The 13,600-nt window shown below is 43.8% G+C and overlaps 1 protein-coding gene across 9 annotated transcripts in view; it reads left to right on the forward strand.

Moving 5' to 3' along the window:
• Positions 1-13,600, forward strand: part of SYBU (syntabulin) — a 129,340-nt gene that overhangs the window by 96,552 nt on the left and 19,188 nt on the right.

Raw genomic sequence — 13,600 nt, forward strand, 5'->3', positions numbered from 1 at the left:
GGTGCAGGTATGCATTCTTAGTGTTCACGGCATATTTTGATGCATATTATTGTGGTATTTCTCAAGCTTAAATGTCCACCTTCAAATCCCAGCTTCACTATATACAAGCTGTGTAATCTTGAGCAAGTTACCTGTTCTCTCCTTCTGTCATATGTAAAATGGGAGTAAAATTGTACCTGTCTCATAGACTTGATATGTATTAAATGAGAATACATGTACAGCACATTGACAGCATGTGAACATAATAAGCCATTTCTAATCATTACTGAGATCTGTAATAAACTCATCACTTGAATTAAGAGTTTCATCATGTAATAAAGTCTTCACCTTCTTATTTCAGTCATGGTGCTTTAGAAAAACGCATTTATGGAGCCCATATGCAAGAATGCTTTGAGAAACTTAATATTTAGCAACACATACCAAACATGGGGTTAAGTCAGCCAATAAGTAATAATGCTGAATATTAATCAGATCAGATCAGATCAGTCGCTCAGTCGTGTCCGACTCTTTGTGACCCCATGAATCGCAGCACGCCAGGCCTCCCTGTCCATCACCAACTCCTGGAGTTCACTCAGACTCACGTCCATCGAGTCAGTAATGCCATCCAGCCATCTCATCTTCTGTCGTCCCCTTCTCCTCCTGCCCCCAATCCCTCCCAGCATCAGAGTCTTTTCCAATGAGTCAACTCTTCACATCAGGTGGCCAAAGTACTGGAGTTTCAGCTTTAGCATCATTCCTTCCAAAGAAATCCCAGGGCTGATCTCCTTCAGAATGGACTGGCTGGATCTCCTTGCAGTCCAAGGGACTCTCAAGAGGCTTCTCCAACACCACAGTTCAAAAGCATCAATTCTTCGGCACTCAGCCTTCTTCACAGTCCAACTCTCACATCCGTACATGACCACAGGAAAAACCATAGCCTTGACTAGACGAACCTTTGTTGGCAAAGTAATGTCTCTGCTTTTGAATACGCCATCTAGGTTGGTCATAACTTTGCTTCCAAGGAGTAAGCGTCTTTTAATTTCATGGCTGCAGTCACCATCTGCAGTGATTTTGGAGCCCCCAAAAATAAAGTCTGACACTGTTTCCACTGTTTCCCCATCTATTTCCCATGAAGTAGTGGGACTGGATGCCATGATCTTCGTTTTCTGAATGTTGAGCTTTAAGCCAACTTTTTCACTCTCCACTTTCACTTTCATCAAGAGGCTTTTGAGTTCCTCTTCACTTTCTGCCATAAGGGTGGTGTCATCTGCATATCTGAGGTTATTGATATTTCTCCTGGCAATCTTGATTCCAGTTTGTGTTTCTTCCAGTCCAGCGTCTTAATACATGAATAGTAATATTAATGCACTTATCACAGTTCCCATTATGTCACTGAGTCCTCACAATGGTCCCATACAACCAGCCTGGGATCCCTTTTTAGAGTGAGGAAATGAGTCATAAAGAGATTAATCAATCACCAAGGTCACACTGGCATTAAATGAAAGATTAGATATCTTCTCTCAGAACCCACCAATGCTGCTGCTGCTGCTAAGTCGCTTCAGTTGTATCTGACTCTGTGCGACCCCATAGACGGCAGCCCACTAGGCTCCCCTGTCCCTGGGATTCTCCAAGCAAGAACACTGGAGTGGGGTGCCATTTCCTCCTCCAATGCATGAAAGTGAAAAGTGAAAGTGAAGGCGCTCAGTCATATCTGACTCTTAGCGACCCATGGACTGCAGCCTACCAGGCTCCTCTGTCCATGGGATTTTCCAGGCAAGAGTACTGGAGTGGGGTGCCATTGCCTTCTCCACCACCAATGCTGGACTCTGCTTTTAACCACAGATGTTAAATACCTACTATCAGTTACATGAAGCACAGTTAGTAACACTCAGTATTATGCCAAGTAAAATCAGAAATTGACTCATTTTGAGTGCGAAATATGTAAAAGATTATTCCCAAAATGCATGCTGTGCTGTGTAGCTATATTTTAAATCAGAGCCAAGCCTGCTGCTCTGTTTCTCAGAGGCAGCCATTCAGGAAGCCGATACATGTGATCTCAGTCAGAGGGTGTATTAGAATGATTCCCAAGTTTAGTGTTCAGAGACCTGAAGGGCTTGTTAAAATATGGGCTTCCCAGGTGGCTCAGCAGGTTAAGAGTCTGCCTGCAGTGGAAAAGACACAGGAGACATGGGCTTGATCCCTGGGTCGGGAAGATCCCCTGGAGGAGGGCACAGCCCCCTCCAGTATTCTTACCTGGAGAATCCCATGAACAGTGGAGCCTGGTTGGCTATGGTCCATGGACACGACTGAAGCGACTGAGCATGTAGCCCTGCCTCTGAGTTGCTGACTCTGTAGGTCTGGGGGGGAGGGGCGCTGAGAATCTGCATTCCTGATAAGTTCCCAGGTGATGCTGCTGCTGCTGCTGCTGGTTTGGAACCACACTGTGAAAACCACTGTCTTAGAGGAATGGGAAGATGGTTGGTGACTTTAGGGGCAGAGGATAGTTTAAAGTCTACCCTATAATCACCAGACCTGCTTCACCAACCTAATTATTTAAATTCACAAAGATGTTCTGAAGCAACAGAATGTCCGCTCTAGCATGTAGATGCTTAGATGCAAATCAGAAGATGGTCATCTTTACTTCGGTTTTAACATTTCTAGAGCAGGGTAATTGCTTTCTAATGTAGAGACTTGTATATAGTAGCTCCCCCTTCTCTAAAACAGTGGGGCCTGATTTAAGACTCAGCTATGTATTCAGATGGAGAAGCCAGTGGCAACCCACTCCAGTACTCTTGCCTGGACAATCCCATGAACGGAGGAGCCTGGTAGGCTACAGTCCACGGGGTCGCAAAGAAGCAGACACGACTGAGCAACATCACTTCACTTACGTATTCAGAACTTCACCTGTGATGCAAACCCAGCATTTTGTCTTAAAACTAGGTACTTAGCTATTAATAAGTTCTGGGCTGTCTTAAGCCATTTCATGTCCCCCTCCTCTGCCCTTTGAGGGGCAAGGGCTTTCTCCCTCTATGAGGTTGTATGCACAGTCCAGTAAACTCTGGGTTGGTTTCTCACATTCATGGACTGGTCTCGTTGTCTAAGTTAAGGGGCGAGGTCATGGAGTGACCTAAGCTAAACCCAGTAGGTTATCAGGTGATTCTTGAGATTTTAGGATTACTCCAGGTCAGAATGACGCTAGAAAGGATCACCTTGGGCATGTTGGATCCTAAAATTGGGACAGGGTAAAGCAGAGTCTAGTTTTATGTTGAACTCTTGATTTCTTCACAACAATGAGAGGGAAGGGATATAAAGACAAATGTGTAAGCGCAAGAGACCCACGAGCATTTTCTTTTGTCCATGGAATGTATAACATAGAAGTAGATTCACTGAGTTGATAGTTTTCTTTGGAGGATTTGAGCCTCTGGAAATGCAAGTGGATGGTTTATCAGAATGGAAAACCTAGCTAGATGAGTAGCTGGAATTAACCGAACTAATTTTCTCATCATCAGAAGAATTAAGACCTAAATTATGGAATAAGTCATACAGTGGACTATTATACAGTTGTCAAATGAATGTACTATAACTATAGGAGTATTTTAGCAACATAATTTTGAGTGAAAATTTTCCCAAATACTATACATATCATGATAACCTGTTTATTAAAAAGTGAAAAATAGATGAAACAAGAAAAAAAATTGCCATTTGGAAATTCAAATAGATGTGATTGCTCTTTGTAAAAATGAAAACCAGGAAATGGTGAACAGGCAATAAGAAGAAGAAGTATATGTAAGTTGGTGTCGACCATCTAGTGTTTCTGATGAGGGTGGTTTCTTTATTTATTATAATATTAACTGTGAATAAATAAACAAAAACATAAACCAGGTAGAAAATAAAAATAAAGGTAGTCTTTCATGAGTCAATGAGGAGTGTGTGTCAAGAACCAAGGAATTTGATTAATCCAGTTCTGTGCCTCTGAGTCTCATGTTTCCATGCGGACAGCAGGTGGGAAAATAGCTTTCTGGGTTTCAGAGAAAATAACGCAGCCCCACTCTGAAGGTCCAGGCTCGGGTCCACGCAGCGCTGTGACCTCAAGTCTTGGCCACTGCCTCTCACCTTGTCTCAGTTTGTGCAGCTTATCAACGGAGATCACTCAGGAGGCAGGGAGGTCAGGAGGTCATTGAAGATTGTCAGTAGAGTCACTTCAGACAAAACTAAAGGCTACAGTGTCCCTGAAGTAGGAAAAACATAGATGTTTCCTTCTCTTTCCTACCCACCTGCCTGAGAAAGGTCACGTTTACATGTTTTCTCAGAGACGCAAAGGTCGGAGTTCTAGAAATGGAAAGATCTGCATCCAACCAAACTTTTGGGGATTTTAAACTCAGCTGGGTCTAAACTGCCTTGATGGCCTCGTTCCCGATGTTGCTTCCGCTCCCCGCACAGGGCTGCTGTCTCCTGCCGCCCCTTCGCCCTGGACGCCCTTCTCCGCACTCCTCCTGCCGCAGTCTCGGATAGTCGTGAATCGTTTCCAGAGCTTGCTGGTTCACTGAGCATCTCCTGGAATCGTAATCCTTCCAGTAGGGAACAGTGTTTTCCTTTGTTGACCTCTCTTAGCACCTAATGAATCTCTGTCCTGAGAAGTTTGCTTCTTTCTGAAGAAACAGGTTCAGCATCTCAGCATGACGGTTGCTGGGTGTGCAAAGGAACTGACGAAATCTCGCCCTCGTGGAGATGCTGTATCCTGAGTGTGTGTTTGTGACCCCTGACCCTGCGAGAAGGCTCGATGGTTAGCTCTCTGTTGTTTAGTGTGCTTGAGGCTTTCCTGTGAAATTGGAAGATTCAGTCAATACAGCCCAGGTCTGAGGATTTACTCAATTTAGAATCTAAAGGGAGGAGGCAGAATCTTTACCATCCTCTGGGAGAATCTTCTGTTTATTTTCTTGCTTGTTTTGAATGCTTGCTCATAACTACACCCCACACTACAGCCTCACCTCACTCCTGCTCTGTGCTCCCCACCCCGCTCCTGCTCTGTGCTCCCCACCCCGCTCCTGCTCTGTGCTCCCCACCCTGCTCCTGCTCTATGCTCCCACCTCACTCCTGCTCTGTGCTCCTCACCTCACTCCTGCTCTGTGCTCCCACCCCATTCCTGCTCTGTGCTCCTCACCTTAGTCCTGCTTCGTGCTCCCCACCTTAGTCCTGCTCCGTGCTCCCCACCTCACTCCTGCTCTGTGCTCCAAGTCATCTCCGACTGGGCCCATCGTGTACTGGGACTCAGATGTGATTTAGAGAGGGAGATCGTGAGAAGAAAAATCAAAATAATAGCAGTATTTTTAAGTTCTTACCAAGCGCCAGGCCCTACGTTCTACATGGTTTACCTATACTAGTTTACATAACCCTTACAACGACTCTGTAAGAAAGCTCCCGTTACCATTCTCTGTCCATAGAAGGCGCAGAGAGGCCGAGTGCCATTCCCAAGGTCACACAGCTAGTAACGGAGGCTACTGAACTGTACCACCGCATAAAAAGTGAAGAGAAACAACTTCATGGGGATTGAAATGCTAGAGAGAGAGAGGATAAATTCTTCAGGAATAAAGGTGAAAGGATGTCGAAATATTCGAAGTGGAGCGAGGCCACGTGCTGACAAGATCCAGTGATGTAGTTCGAGGCAGATGGTTCAGTGGAGTGAAGAGGAAGGTCGGGACTGCGGCGAAAGTCAGGAGAGCGCGGCAGCGTGAGGCGCCGCTTCCCCGGGGGGTACTGGGCGGCGGCCCTCCAGGAGCCTGGAGCCGAGAGCGCACACCAATCGGCGTGCCCCGGGTCACGAGGCGGTGACCCTGACGAGGATGCCGGGAGGCAGTCGAAACTGTTCGGTCTTGGAGTCTATTTTAGAAACTGTGCTTAAGGTGGTTTAGAAAGAAAGAAAGAAATGCTGTTTTAGAACCCTGCTGTATGTCTCTGCAACAAATTATAAATTATGTCATCTTCTTCCTTAGCAAGTGGGTGATGTTGTTCCATTCATGGTCTCAAACTGCTTGCAGAGAGCAGGGCCTCACTAAGCGTGCAAAGTCAGGGGACTTTGAACAAGACCCATCCCTAATCCTTCCCCCTTATATCCTGCAGTCCCAGACAGGAATCCGAGCCGTGCTCTGCCTTTGTAGTCTTAGTGACACGTCAGTCCCCAGTTCTCCCCCACCCCATCACCACCCCCTTCCTCCCCGTCAGCTGTCTCCACGGTGACACCCCTGCTCCGAACCCACCACTGCCACCTTGAGCGCTGCTTTTTCTCTGATTTAGGTTTTCCTGCCAGACACGGAGGGCAGGCACCTCATTTTGGTAAACGCTGGATAAACACGTCTCCTTAAATAGAAGCAGCCGGCTCACCAGCTGGCTTTTTTTCCCTAAGTGGCAGCAACTCAGTTGAATAAACTTGACAAGTCAAAGATGAGGAACATGTAAGAGTGAAAAATTCTGCAAGGAGGATCAGCTCGTGTTATTACCAGGCCCGCAAGATAATCAGTGTGGATGAAGTTCACGGCCACCGTGGAGGCCACCCTTCCCAGACCTGTTTAGCGGAAGGCCGTGTGGCTGAGGGTTGCCCTTCGAGCCCCTCTTCTTAAGGGCCTGTGCCCGACGCTGGTTCAGTGTGGGAGGCTCTGCACACATGTGTGGTTCCTTGGTTTCACTTGGCATGTCAGCCAGGGACAACTCGAGCCTACCAGAGGGTTGGGGCTGATGGGATGACCCAGTGGAGAGCTGGCTGGGCTGTGAGCTGTATCAGTGTTGGATGATTGCTGATACCCCCAAGTCCAAAGCGCTCAGCCCTTCCTCTTTAAAACCGGATTACGAGGACTTCAAACCATGGATAAACTGCTAAATGTCCTACTGGCTTTATAAACTGACATGTGTGCACATGCGCTTGGCTGGAACTGGTACCTTCTATATGTTCCCCCTTTCCTTCCAGTCCTCTAAGAATGCACCTAGCCCAGGAACGTGCTTCTGGAGGGCTGCGAGGGCAGAGATCACTCTGTTACACTCCTCTCTCCTGTGTGCCTTGTCGTCGAGTGAAGCCTTCTTAACTTCTGCTCACTCGCCTTCCACTTGCCATGGAAGAAAGCTCTTGAGTTTGACCAGACTGGAGAGAGATTCCCTGCGCTCTGTATCTTTGGAGCTCTCCTCCTCACAGTGTGGTCCATAACCATCTGCTGCACAATCATCTATGGTAATTACTTAAAATGCTGATTCCTGGGTCACCCACCCTTCCCAGCCTTCTAAAGGAATTTCTATGAGTGTTTCCCAGAAGTCTCCACTTCCCAGGTGACGCTTATACACAGTAAGTTTTAGAAATCATTGCATTATTAATAATTATCAGATTAATATTTATGAACATGTCAAGCACTTACCATGCATTTCACTTTCCATTCATTTCAACTTCACCACAGCTCTACAAGGTAGAAATCACCCACCTAGAGCAGGGCCTGACACATGGCACACAGCAGATGCTCAATACATTTTTTATTAAACAATAAGTTAACCTTAAATATATGTGTGTGTGTATATATATCAGTTCAGTTCAGTTGCTCAGTCATGCTCGACTCTTCACGACCCTATGGACTGCAGCTTGCCAAGCTTTCCTGTCCATCACCAGCTCCCGGAGCTTACTCAAACTCACTGTCCATCTTGTCGGTGATGCTATCCAACCACCTCATCCTCTGTCATCCCCGTCTCCTCCTGCCTTCAATCTTTCCCAGCATCAGGGTCTTTTCAGATGAGTCAGTTCTTCACATCAGGTGGCCAAATTATTGGAGTTTCAGCTTTAGCATCGGTCCTTCCAATGAATATTCAGGACTGATTTCCTTTAAGATGGACTGGTTGGATCTCCTTGCAGTCCAAAGGACTCTCAAGAGTCTTCTCCACTACCACAGTTCAAAAGCATCAATTTTTCAGCACTCAACTTTATAGTCCAACTTTCACATCCATACATGACTACTGAAAAAACCATAGCTTTGACTAGACGGACCTTTGTTGGTAATGTCTCTGCTTTTTAATATGCTCTCTGGGTTGGTCATAACTTTTCTTCCAAGGAGCAATCGTCTTTTAATTTCATGGCTGCAGTCACCATCTGCCATGACTTTGGAGCCCCCAAAAATTAAGTCTCTCACCTGTTTCCATTGTTTCTCCATCTCTTTGCCATGAAGTGATGGGACCGGATGCCATGATCTTAGTTCTCTGAATGTTGAGTTTTAAACCAACTTTTTCACTCTCCTCTTTCACTTTCATCAAGAGGCTTTTTAGTTCTTCTTCACTTTCTGCCACAAGGGTGGTGTTTTCTGCATATCTGAGGTTATTGATATTTCTTCCGGCAATTTTGATTCCAGTTTGTGCTTCATCCAGCCCCTCGTTTCGCATGATGTATTCTGCATATAAGTTAAATAAGCAGGGTGACAATATATAGCCTCGACGTACTCCTTTCCCGATTTGAAACCAGTCCATCCTTCCATGTCCAGTTCTAACTGTTGCTTCTTGACCTGCATACAGATTTCTCAGGAGGCAGGTCAGGCAGTTTGGTATTCCCATATCTTTAAGAATTTTCCACAGTTTGTTGTGATCCACGCAGTCAAAGGCTTTGGAATAGTCAATAAAGCAGAAGTAGATGTTTTTCTGGCACTCTTGCTTTTTCAATGAGCCAACAGATGTTTTACATATATATATATATATATGCCTCCTACCTGCTAAGTCACTTCAGTCATGTCAGATTCTTTGCAATATGGCTTGTAGCTTGCCAGGCTCCCCTGTTCATGGGATTCTCCGGGCAAGAGTACTGGAGTGGGTAGCCATACCCTCCTCCAGGGGATCTTTCCTAGTCTGTTAACGTCACGTCCTACATTTAGGTTCTTTACCACTAGTGCCACCTATGAAGCCCATAAACATACACACAGACACACACATTTGCTCCATAAATAAATAAGGAAACTAAGGTTTACAGAAGTTAAAAACACCTGGCCAAGAACACATGGCAAGTGAGAGGTGGAGCCAGGCTTTGTAGAGCCTTCTTTGGGTAGAGCTTGTTGGTGTGTGAGGTTTCAGGCTGGCGCCCCCTTCTGGGGATGCTGAGTTGTGCACGGCAGTGGTGCCAGAGGACCCCAGAGGCATCTGATTGGCCTTAGGTTGAACTGATTGATCTCTATCATTCACCTCTTAGCCATCTCTGATAAATCGGCAGGATCATATTTATTTATCAGTAATGAAGATAACAGGCCTAGGGAACTTGGATGATTGTTCACGAAGCCAAACGGACCCATGCTCCTGCCCTGTACTCTGCTGAGGTTAACCAATGCAGAGTCTTAATTTTCCTGGGGGGTGAGGTAGAAGGATGCTAGTTATATCCTCAGGCCCTGTGGGAGATTAATAAGCTTTTTGCCCTGGTCAGAAATGTTCGCTTTCTCTTCCCTTCTGGAAGTTTATTTATACTCTGCTCTTTGCTTATCATTTCTTCCATCCACTTTTCTTGCTTGGCAGGTAGATTGTATTTCTGCCAAATACAGGTAGCTGAGCCAGGCCAAGATAAAGAAGCGAAGCTGATGGTGTTATCCTTGACCTGTTGGCCCTCTGTGCCTCCTCTCCCATTGTCCCTCCCGCCCTTTCTCAGGGGACTGGCCTCTGCCAAGACTTGAGCTGTTGTAAAGGTGTGTACATTTTCCCTGGGCTTTTCTGAAAGCAGGATTCTAGTGCAGGAGCAACTCTAGAGATTTCTGGAGGCTGTCCATGGGGACTTTGTTTTAGGACCATGGATATTTTTTTTAATATAATCTGATTTATTTATTAATGGCTGTGCTGGGTCTTCGTTGCTGTGTGGGCTTTTTCTCTGGTTGTAATGAGTGGGAGGTACTCCTCCTTGCAGGTCGCAGGGTTCTCATTGCTGTGGCTTCTTTTGTTACAGAGCACAGGCTCCAGGGGCCCGGGCTTCAGTTGCTGTGGCACATGGGCTCTAGAGCACAGGCTCAATAGTTGTGACGCACTGACTTAGTTGCTTCTTGGCATGTGGGATCTTCCTGGACCAGGGATCGAACCAGTGTCCCTTGCATTTCGAGGCAGATTCTTAACCACTGGACCGCCAGGGAAGCTCAGGACTGTGGATCTTTATTACATAGTCTATTGTGTACACACATATGTACACACATACGGTTAAAAATAGAAACATGCTCTCCACTGAGGGAAGACCACCATTTGTAAAGAGTGACTATAAAAATGCCTGACTCAAGTGAGATAAAGCATTTCCTGTTGTGGGGCTTTTTAAGGGAACGATGCCTGAAAAAGCCCTCTTCCAGCCCTCAAGCCACTGTATCAGTAATTCTAGTTATAAATAATTCTAGCTAGAAATAATAATTCTACTTAGAAATAATAATAGCTTACCTGTAACGAGTGCTTGCTGTGTGCCAGACACTGTCTTCATTTCTTTTCATGTTTCACCTAATCCCCACAGTCCCTTAGCACTATCTACTCTTAATATTTTCATCCCTGTTTTACAGATGAGGAAACTGAGGCAGAGAGAGGGTAAACAACTTGCTTGAGGCTTCATAGAGTTAACAGAAGGGCCGTAATTCAAACCCAAGTGGCTTGACTCCCAAACCCTCACAATACTGCATTATATGGTGTGATTACTTTTATTATATGATGATTTTCTTTTAAAATCTTAGACTTTCAAGGAAAGAACCAATTGTCCATAATTGTACTATTCCCCTACTTATAATTTTTATAACAAGAGTCATATGCACCTGGTTAGAAACGCCACATGGCTCAGGAAGTTATAAAATGAAAATAAGAGTCTGTTTATATCCTCATTGTCCTATTTTCAAGGGAAACCATTATACCAGATCTCTTTTTGTTCCCCAAGAAAAATGTTCTGTACATGTAGCAGTTTATGATTTAAAGGTTTATTTATAGAGAAGCATGCATGCCGCACCCACTCTTCTGTATCTTGCTTTCCTGGTCGAGTAATAGGTCTTTCCATCTCGGCACACACAGGTGCGTGTCACCCCTCGTCATGATTGTAGAGTATGCATTTAGTTTGCTGTGCTGCCCGACTTAGGCTGTCAGTACTGATGGACAATTTTCTTGGATGCTTACGTGCAGGGTACGTTCCCAGCAGTACAGTGTTCTTTTTTATGCACGTTGCACCAATTCACACTAGTGTTTTGCCCCAAACCCTTAACAGAACCAGTGTTAGCAAACTCTTTTTTTTTTTTGCTGATCTGTTGGAAAAAAAATCCTTTTTCATTTCCATTTTTAATTTTATAAGTGAGATTGTATGGCATTTCAGGTATATCGGTGGTTTGTTTTTCTCTCTTTGTCTGCCATCTGACTGTTCATGTCCTTTGCCCATTTTTCTGTTCTTTGTTTTCCTCTCTTTTTTTTCTAATTTGTTTGAGCTTTTGGTAAGTTAAGGAAATTAGCCCTTTATCTATAAATGTGTTATAAATATTTTCATTCAATTTATTATTTGTCTTTGACTCTGCTATTTTATTTTTATGTAATTAGATTTATGTTTATAGTTATATAGTTAGATTTATCAATACAAAATTATTCACTTCTACATCAGACATGATCTGATATGCAAGACATATCAGATCATGTCTTCCTGAAAGGTTGTAAATACCATTTCCATTTTATCATAATTTCAGAAAAGATTTATCTTCATTCTGATTGACGTTCGTATGGAACTGCCATACATTTAAAAGCATATATAAACATTTATAAACAGAAGTTCAAATTTAAAGTATGTAGAAATGAATAATTTTGTATTGATAAATCTAACTACATAACTATAAACATAAAATCTACGTACATAAAAATACAGTAGACTCAAAGACAAATAATAAACTGAAAGAAAATATTTATAACATTTATAGATATATTTCAATCCCTTTGTTGATCTTTAGATCAAATATTCCCTTTCTGACACAAATACCTATGGAAGTTTTGGGATTAGTTTGCAATAAGTAAAACAAAAATCCTCTTTTGGCTGTGAAGCATTTTTTGGATTCCTTGGCTGGGCCCCCAGAGCTCAGCTCTGCAGCTAAGAGTCAGTGCTACTGAATAGACTTGGAGTAGCGTCATCTGTAATTACACATGTCCACTGCTCCAGCTGCTCCTTAATAGTGCTACTTGGCCTTAGTGAAAACGGCTCCTCTCCCTTCCCCAGAGACCTTTAAATAGAAGATCTGTGTATCTGTGTGTGGGGACGGGGGATGGGAAGATGAATTGATGGGGGTCTGGGTTTTTTTTGTGTGTGTGTGTTTTTAATTTGCTGATTCTGTTTGAGGTGGAGATATAGGTGGCCAACCTGAATTAATCTGATTGTTTTGTGGTAACAAAGGATAAAGGAAGGTTTGGGGTTGCTTGAAGCAGTGGTTTAGGATGGCTTATTACCACTTCGTAGACGTTAGGAGTTCTCTGTTCTCAGAGGCCTGTGTGATATTCTGATGAATGAGGAATCCACAGTGTCCTGAAAGCAGGCAAAAATAATAACGTCCTAAGAGACTGGATCACAGTGTTTTAAAAAAAAATGCATCTAGTTATCAGTAAATTTTGCCCATATTTTTTGTTTCCATTTTCCCTTCCTTCTCTAATTCCCAGCCTTACCATCACATGCATAGAATGCTCATTACCCTAAGGTTATGAATAAAAGTAAGGCCTCTCAAGAGAATCCAGCAGCACTCCTGAACAAAAACCCGCAGAGCTTCTGGAGGCCGGCAAGCACAGCTCCTTTCTGGCTGGAAGGTGCTGTCTGCTGCCCAGTGTGTAATCACCAGCATCAGCATTGCAAGATATCTCAAAGGTCATCGTGCTCCGCCTACCTAGTACCTGATTGAAGACAGTATTGATGAGGATATTGACTTGGATATGCACATTTTAAAATTCCCTTCAGCTTTTCAAGCACAGCTCTTCAGTGGCCAAATATTTTTCCCTGTGCTTTGCTGAAGGAGTCCCTGTGACATCGGCGATTTACCAATAGGTATCTACATACCAGCGGATGCGGGCAAATACTTCCTTGTCCCCTAAAACTGCTTTAGGCTCATGCCATCCAAAAAATCCCTATGGAATATATATTAAAGTCTTAAAGTGGGTATATACTTTGGTTTTAATGTTCTATGTTTAGGAATTTATTCTAAGGAAATAATCAAACAAGAATGTAAATCTGTATGCTCAAGCGTATCCATTAAGCCCACGTGGGTTTAAGAGCGGGCACTCTGGGGTTAGACAGCTTGGTTTCCCTCTTGGCTCCACTTATTGTGTGACCTGGTGTGTGTCACTCAGCTTCTCTTCCGTATCTTTAAAATGGTCTGATAGCTGTCCCTACCACATAGAATTTGTCCTGTCATGAAAAATAAGTGGCTTAACATGTAAAAGATGCTCAGGATGGTTTCTGGTACATAATGTTTGGTATTAATCATAGAAAAATGAACATGGCCTACATATTCATTGATTTAATAAAACAAAATATGCCATGTTTTAAAGTTATTCACATATTAAAAGAAAAACAATTAGGTTACATAATAATGTATTAAGTATGAATGCTGAATAGTTACATACCAAAAGGTTATTTTTCGGTGATGGAATTATAGGC

Source organism: Bos taurus, chromosome 14 (assembly GCF_002263795.3).
Source record: "Bos taurus isolate L1 Dominette 01449 registration number 42190680 breed Hereford chromosome 14, ARS-UCD2.0, whole genome shotgun sequence".
Taxonomy (NCBI): domain Eukaryota; kingdom Metazoa; phylum Chordata; class Mammalia; order Artiodactyla; family Bovidae; genus Bos; species Bos taurus.